The sequence below is a fragment of the Maniola hyperantus genome, chromosome 6 (assembly GCF_902806685.2).
Source record: "Maniola hyperantus chromosome 6, iAphHyp1.2, whole genome shotgun sequence".
NCBI lineage: Eukaryota > Metazoa > Arthropoda > Insecta > Lepidoptera > Nymphalidae > Maniola > Maniola hyperantus.
In genome coordinates, this window is record NC_048541.1 from 15,852,850 (window position 1) to 15,876,129 (window position 23,280).

At 38.9% G+C, this 23,280-nt stretch overlaps 1 long non-coding RNA gene across 1 annotated transcript in view; it reads right to left on the reverse strand.

Annotated features, from left to right (window-relative positions):
- Positions 1-20,311: 20,311 nt before the first annotated feature.
- The window catches only part of LOC138402512 (uncharacterized), a 61,776-nt gene continuing 58,807 nt past the window's right edge, over positions 20,312-23,280 (reverse strand). The window contains exon 2 of the long non-coding RNA XR_011236890.1: positions 20,312-20,389. This is a non-coding gene — a long non-coding RNA (uncharacterized lncRNA). The remainder of the gene's footprint in view (positions 20,390-23,280) is intronic.

The following is a 23,280-nucleotide window of genomic DNA, read 5'->3' on the forward strand; positions in this document are numbered from 1 at the left end:
CTATCCATATTGGTTTTGTGGTTTTTAAAGCATATTTACAAAAGGAAGAGGTTACTCAACTTTACAGTGAAATTTAATGTGCTTAATTTGCTTTCGAAAAATCCATCCATCATCATCATCATCATGATCGACCCATCGCCAGCTCACTACAGAGAACGGGTCTCCTCTCAGAGTGAGAAGGGCTTGGCCATAGTCTACCACGCTGGCCATGTGCGGATTGGTAGACTTCACACACCTTTGAGAACATTATGGAGAACTCTCAGGCATGCAGGTTTCCTCACGATGTTTTCATTCACCATTAAAGCAAGTGATATATAATTACTTAAAACGCACATAACTCCAAAATGTTAGAGGTGCGTGCCCGGGATCGAACCTCTGACCACAGATTAGAAGGCGGACGTCCTAACCACTATGCTATCACAGTTTATATAATATCCATCCATACATATACTATAAATATGCGAAAGTGTGTCTGTCTGTTTCTATTTCACGGCCGATCCGTAAAATTAACTCCAACAAAATTTGATACAGAGAAAGCTTGAATACCGGAAACGGGCATAGGCTACTTTTTATCCTAAAATGTCCCGAAAAGGAGTTCTCTGACTAAACTATTAGGCTGACACCGCACCTACCTATAATATTAGCATGGATGAGAAGGTATCGCAAGTCGCAACTTAGCTCCACTAAGCCTTTTATTAAAGAAGACAGATAATAGCTTTAGTTTTAAGTTTGCGTTATAATTATCACCACTATATTATCTTACAAATCTAACACTATACCAAACAATCAATAAGAGTAATTTATTACCTATTTTGAATAAATCATTTGACTTTGACTTTGACTTTGAATAAAATGCGAATTCATCGTCTAACTTTCGACTCCGTCGTGAACTCGCTTATGAGATGATTAAAACCCTACCCACTTGGCGGAGGCGGCCATCATAATTGGATACTCTATTTCTGATCCGCGCCGCGAGCGGAGAATACATCAAAGTGTCTTGGGGTGACCGCAAACGTGGCGTGTAACTGCCTTTAAGTGTAGGACCTGCTATGATTAAGTTATACTCGCTATGGTAAAAAGCGTTAAATAAAGTTATTTTTCTTATTATTGAAATTTATTCTATTTTTGAATTATTTTATTATTAGGTTTCCGTACCGCTATAGGAAAAAAGGAACCCTTATAGGATCACTTTGTAGTCTGTCTGTCGTGTCTGTCAAGAAAAATCTATAGTACTTACCGTTAACCTATAATCATGAAATTAGGTAGGTAGGTAGGTCTTATAGCACAAGTAAAGGAATAAATCCAACAACCGTGAATTTGCGGTTACATCACACAAAAAAATTAAATTGTGGTCATGAACTAATAATTAGTATTTTCAATTTTCAAAGCAAGATAACAATATCAAGTGGGGTATCATATGAAAAGGCTTCACCTGTGGATTCTAAAATAGATTTTTATTTATTTTTATGCATCATTGTGTTTGATTTATCGTGCAAAATGTCTAAAAAATACGACTATAGTGCGGAACAATCGGTGCGCGAGCTTCACTCGCACTTGGCCGGTTTTTTAAGTTTAGCATATGTTGGGTTTCCATTAGTTATAAATATACCTACTGCGAAGTAACGTAGGTACAATGGACGGCTACGTCTAAGTGCGGAAAATAGCCCGGAAGAGTGAATCTTTAATTTTTTTCACGAAAGGCTTTCGCATGAGCCTAGTTTATAAATTGACCGAATGGCTCTCTTTTGCGAAATAAAAATAGTCTTGACATCAGCATTTTGATGGTACTACAGTGCGACAAGGCTCTCTTGGCACTTGAATGACATTGACAGGCCGGCGCTGTTGGATAACAAAGGCTTGGATTTTTCAAACAAGAACAAAGGGGACACTTGACGGCAACGTTAGTTCCGATTCTCTTTTTTTATTAATTAATTTATGAAACCGCTCGATTGTAGCGAGCCTTATGTCGGCAAGAGATATATTTCACGACACCTATATGCGGCGGTTTAATTTTTAACTCGTGCTGTCGTGTTTTAAATTAATGAGGCTGTACGTTAACTTAATGAAACGTTGGTTTTTGATGCGATCGAGTTTTTCATGGAAAGAGACATTTATGTTATTACATTACGTTCTATATTCGTATTGGGTGAGACGTTTTTGTAATGAGATGATGATTACATTGCTAGGTGATGGTTTTTTTATTCAGATACAAGTTAGCCCTTGATTGCAATCTCACCTGGTGGTAAGTGACGATGCAGTCTAAGATGGAAGCGAGCTAACATGAAAGGCAGTTTTTAATAAACCCATGCCCTCTTGGTTTCTACACGGCATCGTACCGGAACGCTAAATTACTTAGCGGCATGGCTTTGCCGGTGGGGTGGTAACTAGCCACGGCCGAAGCCTCCCACCAGACGATGTCTAATACGTTAAAAAAATCCGTAGAACCTATTTGATTTTTCGGAATAAAAAGTAGTATAGAAAGTAGATGGTAGTCAACTGCATCATCGTAGATTTATGTTTTTAAAAAATCATATCGGAACTCTTTGATTTTCCGGGATCAAAAGTAACCTATGTACTTTTCCAGGATACAAGCTATCTTTTTACCAAATTTCGTCAAAATTATGTTATCGCACTCGTATTTGGCGCCTTTTTAAATGAAGTCGCGTGATCTATTGCTTGGCAAGGCAACCATCTTGAGTCGATTGTATAAATACGGGTGGTTGATGAATTTTAGGCCAGTCTCGTTCTGACGCGGGACTCGACCGACTATTAAATACTTTTTTTGTTCAGGTCGCCATTTTTGATCGAGTGGTTTCAATAGCAATTGTGCCCTAATCAAGTTAATATTGCTGTAAGGTTATTATGAAAGGTAAAACTCTCGATAAGCCTATCCGCGTCGTGATTAATATTTAAATTCACTTCTGGTGTGTTTATAATAATTAGTTGAACAGATGGGCTACAAAGCTAGCAGATAAAGTGATAAACAGATACACTTTTGGATTTATAATAGGGATTAGTATGGATTGTAGTCAATGTTTTCTCCGCAACTCGTACAGTAGACAATACTATTCAATGCGAAGCTAAATTGACAATGACAATGGACACATACATATCTCACACCCGGCATTTCTCACGTGTTTAGTCGACGCTAGCCCGATTAGTTTCAAACCCATCCGAGATCCTTTTTCACAGGGGCTCAGTTCGCGCACTGCCTGCAGTCTCAACCGCGACGCATGCGCGAACTGAGTCCCTGTGAAAAAGAACCCCGGATGAGTTCCAAACTAGGCAGTCTAGCCATCATCATGATCATCATGATCAACCTATCGCCAGCTCACTACAGATCACGGGTCTCTTCTTAGAATGAGAATGGTTTAAGTCGTAATCTACCACGCAGGCCAAGTGCGGATTAGCAGTGAGGTGATGTAATAGCCATAATTTGGCAGAACAGCAGCTTTAAATCTGACTTAGCCGGGAATCAAACCCAAAATTTTTAGAAACAAAGCTACACATACCTACACCGTTCAGAAAGATCGTCAAAGTTTACTTTACCAAATTATTTCTAGTCGAGAAAGCGAAACCTTTCAGTCCAAGTAGTACGGAATTCTAACTCGAGATTCGTCCAGCTGGTGGCCGGATGTCCGGTGCCTCGAAACTTATTAATTGCGAGGTCTAAGGCCGGCCGCAGATTGACGGACCAGATAGTCTATGGATTTTGTCTTTGTCCTTACAGTTTTGTCTTCTACTTATAGTAGGTATAGGGTGCCCAGGTGCCCGAATGCAACTTCGGAACGAATTTGCATTCGAGCACCTTAGCATCATTAGGATACCAGATAAAATTCAGATACTCCTACTTTTTCGGATTTTAGGATGCTCTCCGCCATACTTATTGTTTGTTTGATCAGATTCGGGTCAGTAGTTTAGGCGCTACGGTGGAACATACGTAAATAAAAAGAAGCTATTACAATGCTCGTATGGATCTCTTATTTTTTAGGGTTCCGTACCTCAAAAGGAAAAACGGAACCCTTATAGGATCACTTTGTTGTCTGTCTGTCTGTCTGTCAAAAAACCTACAGGGTACTTCCCGTTGACCTAGAATCATGAAATTTGGCAGGTAGGTAGATCTTTTAGCTGACATTTGGGGAAAAATCTGAAAACCGTGAATTTAGGGTTAGATCACACAAAAAAAATTAAATTGTGGTCATGAACTAATAATTAGTATTTTCAACTTTCGAAGTGAGTGACTATATCAAGTGGGGTATCCATATGAAAGGTCTTCACCTGTACATTCTGAAACAGATTTTTATTTATTTTTATGCATCATAGTTTTTGAATTATCGTGCAAAATGTCGAAAAAATACGACTGTAGTACGGAACCCTCATTGCGCGAGCCTGACATGCACTTGGCCGGATTTTTTAGATAAAATACAGTATGTCACACAGCAATAATGTACTGTAGCTTTCTACTAGCGAAAGAATTTTCAAAATCGGTTCATTAGTTCCAGAGATTATACCCTCTACAAACAAACTTATCTTCATAATATTGGTATAGAATATAGATCTTCTTTTTCCTTACCTTATCCCACGCTACGTGGGGTCGCACAGCATATTGTCTTCTTCTTCCACTCACTTCTGTCATCCGTCAGCGTATTATCCACACCTTTTTCATGCATATCCTCTTTCACGCAATCTATCCACCTTTTCTTTGGTCGTCCTCTCCACTTTTTTCCTTCCACATGCCATGCGTATGCATTAACATTCTTGTAGTAAAATGGCTTTCTTCCCTCCGCATTACATGCCCATACCATGCCAGTATAGATAAAAAAGAAAATAATAGATGCTTTAGCAGTGAAATTTAGTAATGTAATTCTACGGCCAGAACATTTTACAGTAGCTGAGCATTGATTATTATGAGCGGACTCGGGCCTCGGGCGTGCTGATAAAAACGCGCGCGCCACTGCCGTTCGAGGGAGTACTTTCTAGATAAAACCGTTCGATTTCCTTGTCTTTGCTGATAAAACTTGTACTATTATTTCTGCAGTTAGAGGTGGGCATTGTTGCTACTTTCATTTTCATTAATTTTACAGTGATTTCACCGGTGGTTTTTCATGAAAAGTGAATTTTCGCTACAATAGTTTGCTACATTAATTTAACTTTTTTTTTCATTTTAACACTTTGCCATCTAAATTTTCTTGCTTGCTTAATCTTTATCGTCTTAGATCGGGTCGCTGACCACACGCACGCGAAATCTAAATATATAAAAGGAAAAGGTGACTGACTGACTGATCTATCAACGTACAGCTCAAACTACTGGTCGGATCGGGCTGAAATTCAGCATGCAGATAGCTATTATGACGTACCTAGGCATCCGCTAAGAAAGGATTTTTGAAAATTCAACCTCTAAGGGGGTGAAATAGGGGTTTGAAATTTGTATAGTCCACGCGGACGAAGTCGCGAGCATAAGCTAGTTTAAAAAATAAAGCGAAATTAATTCACGTAGGTAATCACTTTCCATTACTCTCCTCTTCTTACTGATGCAATATGAAAAGGACAAACACATTTTGACAGTTTTAAATTTAATTTAGAGCTTTCAAACCTCGTGACTTTAGCTGCCAGTCGTGAGCGTATTGTTTAAAATTTTTTACAAAAAAAATAAAAACCGACTTCGTTACATAAACACTAAAAATTGAAAAATAATTTAATTTATTACCGAATATATTATGTATACAAGAGTTATTATAGTTCCATAATAATACTTTTTGGTGCCGGTGCCAATTAGCTTTAGCTGCGCGAATCGTCTAGACTTCATATTTTTATGGGACTCCACAATGGCACCGACCCCAAAAAATATTATTATGGAACTATATTAACTCTTGTATACATAATATATTCGGTAATAAATTAAATTATTTTTCAATTTTTAGTGTTTATGTAACGAAGTCGGTTTTTATTTTTTTTGTAAAATTTTTTTATTTCACAATTTTTAGTGGCCCCATGGAATTATGCTATGACTGGTTAAAATCTACTGTTTACTAAGCTATTACACTGATCGCGAGCAATTTACTCTTATCCGTTGAGGAGTTCCAGTATCTATCTTCGAAGATGTTCATCAGATCTTCACCAAATTTAAATGGGACCAACTTTGAAGTATACCCTTTCAAACAAAAAAAGAATTTTCAAAATCGGTCCAGGCGTTTTTGAGTAATCATACATAAAAAAAAAAAAAAAAAAGATTCCGACGAATTGAGAACCTCCTCCTTTTTTTGAAGTCGGTTAAAAATTGTAGCGTGCACTAAAATTTAGAGTCTTTAAATGTAAAATTCATGTTCCATCCCTTTTTGGCAATATTAAAATGAAATAGATGCAGATAGTCTAAATTAAGTTTAGAGAAAGACCAGAGAATCGGCGCAAGTGTGTGTTGAAAGTGTTGCATTATATTATGGAAAGGCTTTTAACGTGATTTTTCACATACTACCTGTGAACTAGCCCGTCTCTATCCTGCAGAGAGTATCTGCATGGCTCCAGGCGTTTATAAAGAGAGCCAGCGGTAGCTAGTAGCTCCCGCGTCCGATTATCGAAGGAATCTTGTATGAATTATGTATTTAGTTGAGAGAAAAATTTGTTTTGCGATACGAGAGAATTATACGGAAAGTTTTATTGCTCTTCGTCTTATTTATTGTTGACGTATAATGTGAGAGACCTAATTTTGTGTTACTATGTATTTTATAAGTCCCGTAAATTGATAATACGCGTGGCGGCCATTTTAGTGACGTCAGCACAAGACTGAAGTTTCGAGCTGATGGTATATTTTTATTTCGGCTAACGTCAAAATGACGTCATTTCGATGATAATGCGACATGGTTCCAGCGCAATAGCAATTTGCGGGACTTATACTACAAATTCTTGACTAGCATATTATGTTGTTTAAAATCAGGATAATGTGGTAGTTGGTACGTAATATACCAAAGTTACATATTCCTAACAAATTTCTAACTAGTTTAGTTTTTGAGATTTGAGAAAGTGCCTAAAACTGACAACTTTGAGGGCCCCCCATTTCTTTATTTCTCAAAAAAAAAACAGAAAAAAATATGTACTGTACCCAATGAGCTCTAAACAGTGATATCTCTGATGCTTCTTTTCTTACACTAGTAAGAAAAAAAATTATGGGAGCCTCTGAAAAATAATTTATATTTCAATATTCGGTTTTGGATCACCGTTCTACACCAAATACTATAATTTCTGGTTTCTAACTCATTTTATCTATGAGCTAGAGAAATGAGACACGCGCACAGACAGACAGACAGCAAAGTGACATTAACAGGCCTCCGTTTTTATCCTTTGGGTACGGAACCCTAAAACTGCCGTACCACTTTCCGGTTAGCCCGCTTCTATCATCACTTACCACCAAGTGGGATTGCAGCATCTATCGGAAAAAAATGAAAAAATTCATTGAGTTTGATTGGTTAGTATTCAAACGAGAGCAAACTACTTTACTGTATCAGGGTTAATTGTTAATTTTATTTTAGTTACGTTAAATATTTCTACAAAAAATCGAATTAAGAGAAACCGCCTACTAGTAACGCCATTTATGTCGCCTGCGTAAATTGCGAAAACATAATATTATGGTGAACTTACAGGCAATACAAGCTTCCATACGATATTTCCCTTCACCGTTAGACCAACTGCTTATAAATTCACTATAGCGTGTTTGGGATTCAATCCCAAATATACATCTTACCACTAAGCTATCAACACGTATCATGAAGTAGGTATCATCAAATGACATTATAATAACTGAAAAGCATATTTAGCTACTTTTCATAAAAATAGTGAATTAATGCATATTATTTCCCAGTAATTGATGACACGAATGATGACATTACGCGTCATTATAGTCATTATCCGAATCGCGTGCTCGACACAATTGAGTGCAGCGTGAGTGTAACAATGTTCCATTACTGTACTGAGTGTTTACTTAACGGGGCCAGTTAAATGATTTAATGACACGTTTTACAAGCTGACTGTAAAACACCTTTAAACTGTTATAAATATAAACGTCTGACGGCTTAGCTCACGTGTCGGTCTAATCTACCCTCTTTTGCAATTTTATCTCATTTTTATCCATCGACATAAAAATGAACATCTAAATATATAAAAGGAAAAGGTGACAGACAGACTGACTGACTGACTGACTGATCTATCAACGCACAGTTCAAACTACTGGACGGATCGGGCTGAAATTTGGCATGCAGATAGCTATTATGACGTAGGCATCTGCTAAGAAAGGATTTTTGAAAATTCAATCCCTAAGGGGGTGAAATAGGGATTTGAAAATTGTGTAGTCCACGAGGACGAAGTCGCGAGCTTAAGCTAGTTAGGTTATAAATTTGCAACGATTTTAAATAAAAGTGAAATCTTTAAAATGAATTATAAAATTCATTAGGTAATTTTACAAACTGAAATTAACATTTTTCGATGGCTTATTGCTAATACTATCTTGTTTATACATTTTCAGATTTTTCTCGCTTGATGTAATACCGTAAATTAACGTATTCAATAACGTATTCGATTCGTCGATACCCCAAAGCTTAAAGACGAAAGTCTTTAATGAGTGTGTCCTACCTGTGATGACGAATGGCGCTAAAACGTGAACACTGACAGTTGGCCTTGTCCACAAGTTCAAAGTCGCTCAGCGGGCTATGTTGGGTATCTCTCTGTGGGACAAAATCCGAAACGAGGAAATCCGTAAGAGAACAAGAGTGACCGACATAGCCCAACGAACGAAAAAAAAAAAAAAAAAAAATTAGTCAGCTGAAGTGGCATTGGGCAGGCCACGTCTGCCGCAGAACCGATGCCCGATGGTGCAGACGTGTTCTGAAGTGGAGACCGTGTAACGGCAAGCGCAGTGTGGGACGACCTCCAACTGACTGAAGAAGATACCGGGAAGTGGGTGGATGAGGAAGGCGGAGAATCGTGTGTGGTGGCGTGCTCTTGGGAAGGCCTATGTCCAGCAGTGGACGCAAACAGGCTGATTGATTGATTGATGGTGCGTCTGGTCCGCGGCGTCGGTCGCGGCGCGGGTCGGCCGCACCCACCCACAAGGTAGTGGCACAGATAAACGAGATGCTGGATCAACTCCCAGATGCCAACGTGTTTTATCAAAAAGATGCAGCTTTCATAAAAGCAATTTTTTTTCTATTTAAATAGATTATAATATAGTTAAGTACTTTTGTGTGTTAAGTGATTTTTTTAGAATGTAATTACTAATTAGCTGTAATAACTTTGCATGTACACGCTTTGGTTAAGACTGTTAGTGTATATTGTTTGATATGTAATAATAATAATAATAAATAATAATAATAAATAAATAATAATAAACGAAACTTTGACGACCTCCCTGGCGCAGTGGTGAGCGCTGTGGTCTTATAAGTGGGAGGTCCCGGGTTCGATTCCTGGCAGGGGTTTGGAATTTTATAATTTCTAAATTTCTGGTCTGGTCTGGTGGGAGGCTTCGGCCGTCGCTAGTTACCACCCTACCGGCAAAGCCGTGCCGCCAAGCGATTTAGCGTTCCGGTACGATGCCGTGTAGAAACCAAAGGGGTATGGGTTTAATAAAAACTGCGATACCCCTTCCAGGTTAGCCCGCTATCATCTTAGACTGCATCATCACTTACCACCAGGTGAGATTGCAGTCAAGGGCTAACTTGTATCGGAATAAAAAATAAAAAAAAATGCTTAGGTGTATTACACAAGTAAGCTTAATTTCAATTATTCAAATCGGTCTAATTCGACGTGTACAAAATTTACATATCACTACATGTCACGTTATATGTACGCACTTCACCAGTAGCCACTACGTCTAATGTTATGTCAGATTAACGCGAAGATGTCCGGATTATTATCTGATTAGCTAGCTATATTCAACACAAAAAAGTAAATATAGAATTTATGCGATCAACTTAAAGCTTATTGTTGCTTGGTTGATAGTTTTCATAAATGTTTAATAGAAAATGTTGTTGTCATTTTGTCTGGTGACTCTAATAAAACTATTAACTTCCATAGTAATAGAATTATGTTTGACAGTAATGTATTAAATGTTTTCAACACAACGAACAATTCTAATTCATTTTTGCTTACAACTTGAACTGAATTTGTCATGTTAATTTTAACACCCTCATAAAATAAAATTTTTGCTTGAAAACGCTACTAATTTACTTTAATTAACAAAACACACTGTAGGCACCTACATAAAATCAAACAGTTACATAAATCACTCTGTAGAATATACAGCGTGTTCCTTAACAGCTTTATCACGGTCTGCCGCGCCGTGGCCGCCAGTCGGCAAAGTTGATACACAGGCCAGACACGGCCTCTTTGTGGCCCCGGAACTTTGGATTTTTTTTTAAAGAATATTAGCCATGTTAAATGACTAATATTCCCCTTTCCTCTCCAATTAAGCGTCATGCTTGTGCTAGGAGTAGGTACGACAATAGTGCAACGGGCGGGGTTTGAACCGTCGACCTTTCGGTTTTCAGTCCACTCCTATACCGGTTGAGCTATTGAGGCTCTTGAGCAATTGACAACCACGGTCAAAATCATCTAAGGGTATATATTAAATAATAAGCAAGCTTGGGAATGAGTTGCTTAACGGCTATGTGATAGTTCTAATAAGTTTAAATAATTTTGTAAAGTGGTGATAGTAAAAAGAATACCCGGCTGAGTTTGTTGTGGGCTCTTTTCAGACCTGGGCGCGTTTGGAACCCTCAAAGCTTTAGTTTTAAGTTTGCGTAAGGATTATCACCACTATATCTTACAAATCCAACATCTGACTATCAAAAAGAGTAATTTATTACCTATTTTGAACAAATCATTTGACTTTGACTTTGGGTCTATCACAGAGACTGCGCAGATTTTTAGAGCATGTACACAATATTAACTCCAAGCCAGAGCGTTCTTTGTTACAACTTCCCCACATAATATTTCGACTAAAGCAAAACACACTACTCTCTCTCAAAACACTATAGGTACTCGTATATCAGACAGTTACATAAATCACCCTCTAGAATATACAGCGTGTTCCTTAACAGCTTTATCACGGTCTGCCGCGCCGTGACCGCCAGTCGGCAAAGTTGACACACAGGCCAGACACGGCCTCTTTGTCGCCCGGGCTGTTTATTAAGGACTAGCTTATGCTCGCGACTTCATCCGCGTGGACTACGCAAAATTCAACACCATAGTTTACTCGCTTAGGGGTTTAATTTTCAAAAATCCTTTCTTAGCGGATTTCTACGTCATAATAGCTATCTGCTTGCCAAACAGCCCGATCCGTCCAGTAGTTTGCGCTGTGCGTTGTTAGATCACTGTCAGTCACTTTTGCCTTTTATATATTTAGACTAGCTTCTGCCCGCGGCTTCGCCCGCGTGGCCTACAGGAAACAAATGGCATTTTTTTTCAGAAACAAACATTATAACATCAGGACGCGCACCCTGAACAGCACCGAATAACACATATGACCTTCCAACCCCCATTTCACTCCTTTAGGGGGGGATTTTCTCATAGTCGTTTCTTAGCTGACACCTAACCTCAAGAAAAAACCTATTTTCCAAATTTCAAGTTAATAATATCAATAATTAAAACTTTCCCATACAATCTTTCATCCCCTATTTTACCAACCTTATGGGCAAATTTTCCAAAAATCCCGAAACACGTATTTCTTCATTTGTAACCGAAAACCCAATTTTCATGCAAATAACTTGAAAAATGACTGACTTTCATACAAACTTCCATCTCGCATTTGACCCACTTAAAGGTGGAATTTCGAAAAATTCTTTCTTAGGAGATACCTACTCTGTACAAAAAATAGACCCTCCAAATTTCATGTCTTTAGGACCAGCGGTTTAGGCTGTGCGTTGATATCTATGTCAGTCAGTCAGTCAGGACTTTGAATTTTATTTATATAGATTTATTTCCTATCTTATATTTATGAAGTTGCGGGCAGTAATGTTATAATTTTGTCACAACCATTCTAATTTCCGAGGGGATATTTAGCAAATGTTTTCCAACAAAACGAGATGTGGGGCAGATCTTGATTCCGCGTAAATAGTACACAGTACAATCTCGGCAGATGTCATGTACAGGGCGCGTTTTCAGCGGAATTGGGTTATCTCCGCACAATGGGGCGGCTCAGCTCATCTGATAGGCGCCTTGCCAGCGCCGACTTGGCTCCCAACTAATATGACCCATTGTAGGCTTACCATAGGTACAACTGTACACACGTGTGGACGGAGTGAACTGTACCCGTAGTACAAGATTTTACGTCTCACCAAACGAAACCAAATTCGAGAGTCGAAATACTTCTGCGTTACAGTAAACTGGATCTTAAACGCCTTGTTTTAAAGGTCAAGTTTGTCTACACTTCTACAGCCAGCGCTCCAAGCGGAAACATTGCGAAATTAAAATCAGTGGCATTGAATATTTGACTTCAATTCAAGGCTGTTTAGGTCCATTTTACTGTAACGCGGAAGTATTTCGACTCTCGAATTTGGTTTCGTTTGGTGAGACGTAAAATCTTGTACTACGGGTACTGGAGTGACTCTCGGTTTGATCCTGTAGGGCGATTGTCTAAAACCTGCATCAATCATTATTACAATCTCAATTGTTCTGATTGGCTAAATTTGTGCGATTCTTGTTGCAACAATGCATTGTAGCTAATAGTGAACGAGCGTCAACCAATCAGAGGTGATTGCTTTCGTGACATTGTAGCTGTCATCCTCACGCAATCGCGCAGCTGAAATCGACATCTCTATGCGACATCCTGTCTAATATTTGACAGACTACGTCTCTTTGGTTTCGCGTATTCCCTTACCGTTGGGAAGTATGTGAAATCAAAGAGACCTAGTCGTTTCATTGACTACCTAGCAGAATAGAATAGAATAGAATAGAATGTTTTTTTCATCATGTAAACTTTTTACAAGTGCTTATGAATAGTCAGGTAGTTTTAATTTACCACTGGTTCGGAATGCCGTTCCTACCGAGAAGAACCAGCAAGAAACTCGGCGGTTGCTCTTTTTAATTTTTCAATTTACAATGTTATTATACCGTACTATTAGCGTCAAAATATAGGTAGGTAAGTAACATTTGACATTTTGTTAGAAGTTCCTTAACCGTCGTGAACTCCTGAAAGGCCGGCAACGCATTGATGGTTCCTCTGATCCTGCAAATGTTCATGGGCGGCGGTCATCACTTAACATAAGGCGGCGCCTGCTCGTTTGCTCGCTAATTTAATTAGGAAAATCAAAGAGTTCCCACGGGATTTTTAAAAACTAAATCCACGCGGACGAGATCGCGTGCAACACGTATATAATAGCTTATAGTACCATGTATTGATGTACTGGTAAAATTACTTAGGCATTCATGTCGCGCGCTGTGAGCGTCCGTGTCAAAGATTAAGGATGCATTGATGTCGGGAACGGCATAAATACCCATTGTTTTATGGACAATGGCTCAAAACAACATGTTTTACTCAAAATGAATATCGTTAGTCATCGTATACCTTGTTTTTAGGGTTCCGTACCTTAAAATTAGCTATTTTATTTTATTTTATTTTTTCTTTATTATACAAAAAAAAAACTATCGTACAATTTTCCTATTCTTACAATTTACAACATCTATTTCAATGTATTATTTCTTATTTCTTCTTTTATGTCCTATATCACTTTAAATTTAAAAACTTTAAATACTTTATTTCATTTTATTTATCCATTTACTCGCCAACTTTGTATATTCTATGCCACTGACGTTTAGGTAATATTTAAAAGGCGGTCACTGAAAATCAGCGTTGGGGCATCTGGTACCTCAGATATTTGCTATAGAGGTTTGTGTCTGAGGGGCCCGACGTCTCAACACCAGCTGAGTGGCCTACCTGTTCGAGGTGTTGCACTGCTGTACAGGACGATATTGCCTACACCATGTACCACCTATATACCTCGAATAAACATTATTCTATTCTATTCTATAAAATGAATAAAGGAACCCTCAACCCGGAATTATTGCATGCATCTGCATGCTATAATGGCTATTATGACCCTAGACATCTGCTACGAAAGGATTATTGAAAATTCAACTCCTATAAGGTGGTAAAATAGGGATTAAAAATTTGTTTAGTCCACGCGGATGAAGTCGCGGGAATAGGCTAGTAATTATGGCGCTTCGTCAATACGGCATCGAAAATGAAACTGATAAGATTACGGAACAATACTTGAACCTTTACAATATTCTGCCATAACTTACCTTACTTCTAAATATATAAAAGGAAAAGGTGACTGACTGACTGACCGACTGACTGACTGACTGACTGACTGACTGACTGACTGACTGACTGATCTATCAACGCAAAGCTCAAACTACTGGACGGATCGGGCTGAAATTTGGCATGTAGATAGCTATTACGACGTAGGCATCCGCTAAGAAAAGATTTTTGAAAATTCAACCCCTAAGGGCGTGAAATAAGGGTTTGAAATATGTGTAGTCCACGTGGACGAAGTCGCGAGCATAAGCTAGTTCACAATATTCTGCCATAACTTACCTTACTTCACAATATTCTGCCATAACTTACCTTACTTCATTGAATTAGGTGTACAGAAATATCGACCAACAAAAATCACTTTTATACGCATTAAAAAAAAGCGGCCTGTTAGAATCGAATTCGATTTTTTTTGCGCTAACATCCATAAATAAATGCATTGAAATGGTTGTGGAAAATGATTTTCGCATCGGTACGCGAAAAAACCAGCTGAAATCCTTGTTGTTGGGTGTTGCATTTTTGTCGCACGGAAGCGGGTCGTAGGCCGCACGCCGCGTGCATTATTGAGTGCCGCTGAGTGACGAGACGCGTTGCCGGGGACTGTTCCGAAGTGCCAGTGCAGTGGAACCAGGCACTAAATACATACAGACGTGTATGAGATGTCATTTCTAGCTTCAATGACCGGCAAACAACTTGAACAAAAAGTGTGGGAGAAAATCGCGCATCGCGGGAAATAATTCGCTGACCAGCCAGTAGCGTGCTCCCGTAGGATAAGAATCTCCTCGCACTCACTTTGGTCTAGCAAAAATCCTAAAAATCACTACTGCGTGTTTGTTCAAGTTAAATAACCTGTCACAGTTTCTAGGTTCGGGTGCTATATGATGTGGACTCGACCGTAAAAATAGAAAAATTTGTCTGCGAGGTATGTCAGGCTCGGTGATCGTTTGGTCCAAATGTTGAATCATAGAACTTGTCTTTATTTATATAGTACTAGATGAAGCCCACGACTTCCTCCGCGTGGATTTAGGTTTTTAAAATCCCGCGGGAACTCTATGGTTTTCCGGGATAAAAAGTAGCTTATGTCCTTCCCCGGTATGCAAGCTATCTCTGTACCATATTTTATTAAAATTGGTTGAACGGATGTGCCGTGAAAGGCTGGCAGACAGACACACTTTCTAATTTAAAATAATGGTATGGAAGTAAGTATAGATTAACAAGGTTAGCGTGATTCAGGTTTCATATTGAGTGTAAGTTACTGCGGTCTCAGGCTTGCACTGCGTGATCGCTGTTTGAACCTTTTCGTACAAGCACAAATAGCGTCATCTAGTGTCTGTACGTGGAGATCTCCAGAGTCACAAGCCAAGCAGTCGAGCTCCTGCGATCGCCATCATTGTCGCAGAACGCAAATGATCCAAGCGACGACGATTACGACGACGCGAGATCCACCGGACTTGACCTCGTCTCCGCGCTCGACGGCGAACTTAACGCCGTCGCGCGGAGACCGACCTCGGATTGACGACCCTGGACCGAAAACATCTCCGCGCGCGACAGTGCGAACGCCGCCGCCCGCGCGCGGAGAACAAACAAACAGAACGAGTCCCCTAGGGCCATAAGCCAAGATTGGCAGGCCCAAGTCGGTGTAATTCCGACTTAAAAATAGTCACCAGGGCACAAAGTTGCCCTGCGCCCCACCCGGGTAAGGAGGCCATGCCTCGAGGCCCGTACCCCCGCTTGGCCGTTCCGGCCAAACGGAGAAGACCCGCGCTAAGCAGTCGAGTATGTAACTCGGTGTAAACGCTCCACGAGCAGCACTCGACGCCCCACAGCGCGAGTCGAGCCAGACGCTTTTCTAACTGTACAAGTATCTACCTAGCTAGCTATGTGTACATCTAAAAGGATTCAGTTTCATATGAAAATAATTTGAAAACACGCAACATAGAGACTGGTATTATACTTGTAGTTACTAGGCACTGTCTAGCTCGGAAAAGCTTGATTTTACAAACTTGTGGATTTTGTCAATTTTTTTTTTACAATTGCCAGGGTCGTCCGTTTGATACCCAAATATGCCTTAATCGACAGAACTAAATTATTTTAAATACATATAAAAAATAACGGGGAAGGAAAACATCGTGAGGAAACCTGCATGCCTGAGGGTTCTCCATAATGTTCTCAAAGGTGTGTGAAGTCTACCAATCCGCACATGGCCAGCGTGGTAGACTATGGCCAAAACCCTTCTCACTTTGAGAGGAGATCTGTGCTCTGTAGTGAGCCGGCGATGGGATGATCATGATGATGATGATATAAAAAATGCTCACTCTGAGAGGAGACCTGTGCTCTGTAGTGAGCCGGCGATGGGTTGATCATGATGATGATATAAAAAATGCTCACTCTGAGAGGAGACCTGTGCTCTGTAGTGAGCCGGCGATGGGATGATCATGATGATGATGATATAAAAAATGCAGACCGGCAAAGATTTGAACCCGCGTCTCCCGGGATCGCGCCCGACGCGACGCTCTAACCACTACGCTACGGTTCCTTACCTACCCAACTAACCGATAATGTAAGATGCCTTGTGATTACCACTCTACATAGCTAATTAATAAAATCTAGATTTTTATTAGAGGTAATTATGTGATTTCAAGAGAAAATGTTTAAATTTTTAAACCCCATTCTAAAACTTGTCGTTATAAGGTCTATTATAGCCAATTGCCACCATATTTCTATGTTCATACCTGCATTTTCTATCCCCCGACACTTGAGACAGTGTCTGCGAGGTTGGCACGAACAAGTTCAAGGTTGTATGCAACCAGGTATTCTATAGCGCACCTCACAACCTATACACTTTGAAGGACTTTTATAGACAAACTATAAAGTCTGAAGTGAGTTAGTTTATAGTCTTCAATACGCTTAGTACGAGATTTTATGTCTCACCGACGTTGATAGTATTAGGGCCGGTTGATTCAACAAATTTTGACGGACACGTAACCTTTAAATATGGCGCTAACGAACGTAAGTAAAGAAAAAGCGTTGATTCAGCATCTATTAGCGCTAACGTTCGTTAAAAAGTTACGTTTACGTTAACCGGTGCTGGCACCATTGGTGATCGTCAAATCAGTTCGTAACTTCATACTTCTTACAAACGGAATATTTTATTTACAAATTATAATGGAATCAATTTAATTCAATGCTTTTAATGGTAGTCTTTTTGAAGATGAAAGCGAATTTGTATGAAAGAAAAAGTGTTTAAAATGCGAAGTAGCAATATTAATAACTATGTATATAATTTAATATACCTAAAATGAAATAAAAAAAGGATACGAAGAAGTAAGTTAATTTTTAGGGTTAGTTTCGGAACCAAAATAATAATGACGAACAGTTTTTTGTACAATGAAGCAACGCACTTAAATTAACAGATGTTTCGTCTACGTCTGTTAAATTTTAACGAACGTATCTTACGAAGACCAATGGTTTGAAACAACCGGCCCTTAGAGTCTCGAAACACTTTACACTAATATGTCCAATAATCAATCAGCAAGCATCACATACCAAAATTCACCAGCAATTAATTAAATCTCGATTCTCAACACGACAAATCAATTTCCAGTTAGATATTAAATTGATAACTAATTACCCAAGTGTGGGCAAACAAAAGGGTTCGATTCCATTCGTTCACCCTTCCGCAGGGCTGGTTAGGACACGATCAGTATGCTTAGTACAGTTCTTGCAATTCACGAAGGCAACTTTATTTGTTGTTACGTCGTATGTATATACGGACATTGCGTAAGGGTGCGTAAACGTCGGACGAATCAGTCGCGAGAAAGCGCTCGCAAACGCACACATTTACTTTACCTTACATATCCCGACACGACTTAAACGCAAGCATGAGCCACTCGCCCTCGTGAAACGCAAGAACTATACGAGATTTTATGTCTTACCTAACGTTGATAGTATTCGAGTCTCGAAACACTTTCGCGTTATAGTAAACTAGATCTTCAAAACCTTGTTTTAAAGCTCAAATTTGTCTATACATCTACAGTCAGTGCTCCACGCCGAAACGTTTCAAAATTAAAATCAGTGGCATTGCATTTTTGACTTCAATTCAAGGCCCTTTAGGTCCATTTTAGGTTATTGTGTTTCGATTTTCGAATTCTAGCAACGTTCGTGAGACGTAAAATCTTATACTAAGCGTATAGGGGATAATTGCTGCCCCCACCTGGTAGGCATCAGTGGCGTGCACAGGGTTTGAAGCCAGGGTAGGCATTAGTTAGGTGAGAACCTGTTTACTGGCAGGTCATAATGAAAAATATGTATTGAGCTATTATAACTGGGGTAAGCAGTGCATTTATGCCTCTATGACCAGCACGCCACTGGTAGGCATCCCCTCCACACAATATAATGCATTTAGATTTTAGGGCAGTTCGGTAATGCGACCTACGATATGCAATGCGAAATAAGGAACACATAAGGAACAACAAGCTTATTTTGCTAAAATCAGATGAATCTGTATGATCCACCGCCCACCCTCCACTACTAAGCATACAGGAAAAGCTAGCAAGTAATACGTTCAACAACCCTTACTTTTTCAAATAGGTAGGTACCTATATACCGAGTTAAGTCGAGAGTGAATAGGCATCTTCTACATTCATCTTCTCGGCAAGCACGTTCCATCTTAGGTTGCATCATCACTTGCCACCAGCCCACTTGGTCTGATTGCAGCCCAGCGCTAGTCTACCTATATCATCAAAAAAAACCGGCCAAATGCGAGTCAGGCTCGCGCAATGAGGGTTCCGTACTACAGTCGTATTTTTTCGACATTTTGCACGATAATTCAAAAACTATGATGCATAAAAATAAATAAAAATCTGTTTTAGAATGTACAGGTGAAGACCTTTCATATGATACCCCACTTGATATAGTCACTCACTTCGAAAGTTGAAAATACTAATTATTAGTTCACGACCACAATTTAACGTTTTTGTGTGATGTAACCACAAATTCACAGTTTTCACATTTTTTCCCGAATGTCAGCTAAAAGACCTACCTAACTGCCAAATTTCATGATTCTAGGTCAACGGAAAGTACCTACCCTGTAGGTTTCTTGACTGACATGCAGACAGACAGACAACAAAGTGATCCTATAAGTGTTCCGTTTTCCTTTTGGGGTACGGAACTCTGAAAAACTTGTGTAGTGTCAGTACTTAGTTCCATTTTATAAGTACCTATAAAAGTGTAGATTTAAAAAACAAATCCACGTGTAGGAAATCGCGGAAATCATCTGTTTAAAAACAAGTTTCATTTTTTTTTTTTTTTTTTTCAATAAAGAATATTAGCCATGTTAAACGACTAATATTCCCCTTTTCTCTCCAACTAAGCGTTAAGCTTGTGCTAGGAGTAGGTACGACAATAGTGCAACGGGCGGGGTTTGAACCGTCGACCTTTCGGTTTTCAGTCCACTCCTTTACTCGTTGAGCTATTGAGGCTTCGCTTCGCAACCTGAAAAGTTAGCTATAGCTACTCCTGAAGTAAGATAGCTCCTGAAATCACCCCTAATTGTGACAATATATCGCTGGATTGTGTGAAATCAACCAGAACGCTCCTGTCTGGCCGACCCCGCGCAGCCGAGCGTGGCGGACACTGGCACAAGTTACTGCCAGTATCGCAATAGCATTAAGTACTCCTAATTGCTTCATTTTGACTTTAATTTCATTTATTAACTGTCCGGTCAATAAACATGGTCACTAAGTACGGGCATTTTTAAAAATTCATTATAGGCAAACGCTTGACCACAATCACACCTGATGGAAAGTGATGAAATGGTCACCACAACGGGCGATGGAGAGAGCTCTATAGCTCATATCGCCTAAAATTCTTTGATGAACTTGATCCGAGTCAGTCGGCTTTACCTTCTTATATATAACCCATTATAATATATAACCCGTTTCAAAGTTACAAAACTAACTAGAAATAAAGGCCTTGTAGTAAATAAAACTTCGCATGTAGTAGTGTTTTACGTACCTTGGGTATAATACATAATACTAGACGACCATTCGCAGCAATGTGTTGATTTTCCTTGTCTTTAACACCACTCACCTAAAACAAATGAAACAAAACATGTTTTATATGTTTGTTGAACGAGTTTCGCATACAAAATAATGAAATAATGCAAGGATGAAAAATCCGCTATGATTTGGCAATGACTAATTTGTGAACTAGTGATGTGCATCAGCTATATATCGATGAAATAAGCTAGATAATTAATGTATTAATTACTCTTCAATACTGTAAATGAATGAGTTTGTTACAATATTTATTACTTCCGCAACTCATTACCAAATAACAAAAAAACCATGACCATATCTATTATATATAAAAGGAAAAGCTGACTGACTAACTGATCTATCAACGCACAGCTCAAACTACCGGACGGATCGGGCTGTATGGCATGCAGATAGCTATTATGACGTAGTAGCTAAGAAAGGATTTTCATAAAAGATATTCATTTGATTGAACCTGACCCTGATATGACCCACCAATTATTCGATCCTGACCTTTACTTAAAGTAAATATAATTACTGTTCTATAATATTAATAAAGCAAAAATCATTAATTTAAAAATGTAGACGTAGTTTCATATTATTAGAACCCTTTTTGTCTTAAAATGTTCATTTATATAACTACGACCCTTATTTTCAAAGATTTGCCCAAAGCATATGTATGGAAATTAAACGAACGTAGAGAAATACCATCATGCATATGCCACAAAAACCACATCCTTGCACAATGCAATACAAAGGCAAATCTCTCCAAGCTTTGTTCAACAATCGACAAGATTAATTTCAGAATGCATAGCTCGGTTTAGCAACGCACACACACAAACAGGTGTAGCAGAGCCAACTGCACGGCATAAATATAAGCAAAACAGAAAGTTATCGATGCCCACTAAGCCGCCTTTATTGACTATCGTTACATCACTAGTGGAGCGAGTAAAGCTTAGACAAATATTTGCATTTTGAACTTTGTTGCATCGAAATAAGGTTGTGGTTTGTAGCTTTTGTTTGATAGGGATGTTTTGTTAAGCACAAGCCGAGTACGGGTTTGCAATAATGACGCAGTGACAGCGGCAGTGTGTGCCGACTGCGTTTCATATCGTTAATCGATAAGCTGGTATCGCATCTGAATATAAAGTGCCTTAAAGTGTTGACTATGAAGCGATTTAGTGATGCTTATGTCGTATGGCGAAAATTTCGGATTCTAGTACCCACTTCCGATTGTCATCAAATGAAGGTCAGTTAACCGCATTTGAGGTCACCTGTGTTGGTAATGGGTACTTTATATTTTTTTACGAAATATGATTCACTAGCTAATGCCCGCGACTTCGTACGCGTGGATTTAGGTTTTAAAAATTCCATGGGATCTCTTTCAATTTCCGGGATAAAAAGTAGTCTAGGTATGTCACTCTCCAGGTCTTAAACTATACCCAAAAATCACGTCAATCCGTTGCTCTGTTGCGACGTGATTGAAGGACAAATCAACAAACCAACAAACAAACACAAAAGTTAGAGGTGCGTGCTTGGGATCGAACCCCCGACCTCTGATTAGAAGGCGGACGTCCTTACCACTAGGCTATCACAGCATAGTGGCAGAATAAGAAAAGCTTTTAGAAATTCCACCAGAGTGAAGCCGAGGTAGAGCAATTAGTCACTGAATAGGCATCTATCTAAATATGTAAAAGGAAAAGGTGACTGACTGATCTATCAACGCTCAGCTGAAACTACTGGACGAATTGGGCTGAAATTTGGCATGCAGATAGCTATTATGACGTAAGCGTCCGCTAAGAAAGGATTTTTGAAAATTCAACCGTTAAGGGGTTGAAATAGGAGTTTGGTGTAGTGCAAGCGGATAAAGTTGCGAGCATAGGCTGGTCGTAGATCTAACAAATAAGCTGTCTGCTTATTTTGAAGTAAAAATTATACCTAACTATAGCTAACTTGTTTCTGAATAAAAAAATAAAAATACAATTATTGCAGATACCTAATATAGTTAGATACATTTTTTTTTAAAGAATATTAGCCATGGCCCTTGACTAACATGCCCCTTTCCTCTCCAATAAAGCGTGAAGCTTGTGCTAGGAGTAGGTACGACAATAGTGCAACGGGTGGGGTTTGAACCGGCGACCTTTTGAATTTCAGTCCGCACCTTTACCCGTTGATCTATTGAGGCTTTAAGTTTAGAGAAAATTTAGATGCCATTTTGATTGGCCCCGATTCTCTAGTCTCTCTCTAAACTAAATTTAGAGTATCTGCATCCTTTTCTTTTTACTAATGCTAAAAAAGGAACGGAACATGACTTTCACATTTAAGGACTCTAAATTTTAGTGCACAATACAAATTTAAACAGTAGGTTCGCGACTGCGCGCTACAATCACGGGTTTAACCATCTAAAAATTAAATTTAGAAATGTCAAACTGGTTCTGTCCTTTTCATATTACAATAGTAAGAAGAGGGTGCGAATACTCTAAAATTAGGTTGTGCTTAGAATCGGCGGCGGGAAGGTTTTAAGTTTAGAGAAAAATATCAGAATCGACGGGAGTCTCTGTATGGGAATTGTTACTAAAAGTATTAAAGAAGTGAAAAGGGAGAGCAAACAATAAGGAAAGAATATAATATTGATACAAGCTGCTGTTGTCTTTTGTATTACTTAAATTGAAGGTGGAGGGGCAGAGTGCATCGCAAACTTAGATTGCAGCTCGGCGGGAAGATTGTTATATAAATGAAATCGTTTTGGGAATACAACTAAATATGTACTGGGACTTAGACAACTTTTTGCGTTCCATTTTGACAAATCTTCGGCATTCCCTTATGAATATTATTATATCAAATAATTATATATTGTATTGTATCAAATAACCTAGATTAAAAAAGTGTATGTATGTAATATGTATAAACATATGTATATTCTTTATTGCACAACCGCGACCGGCT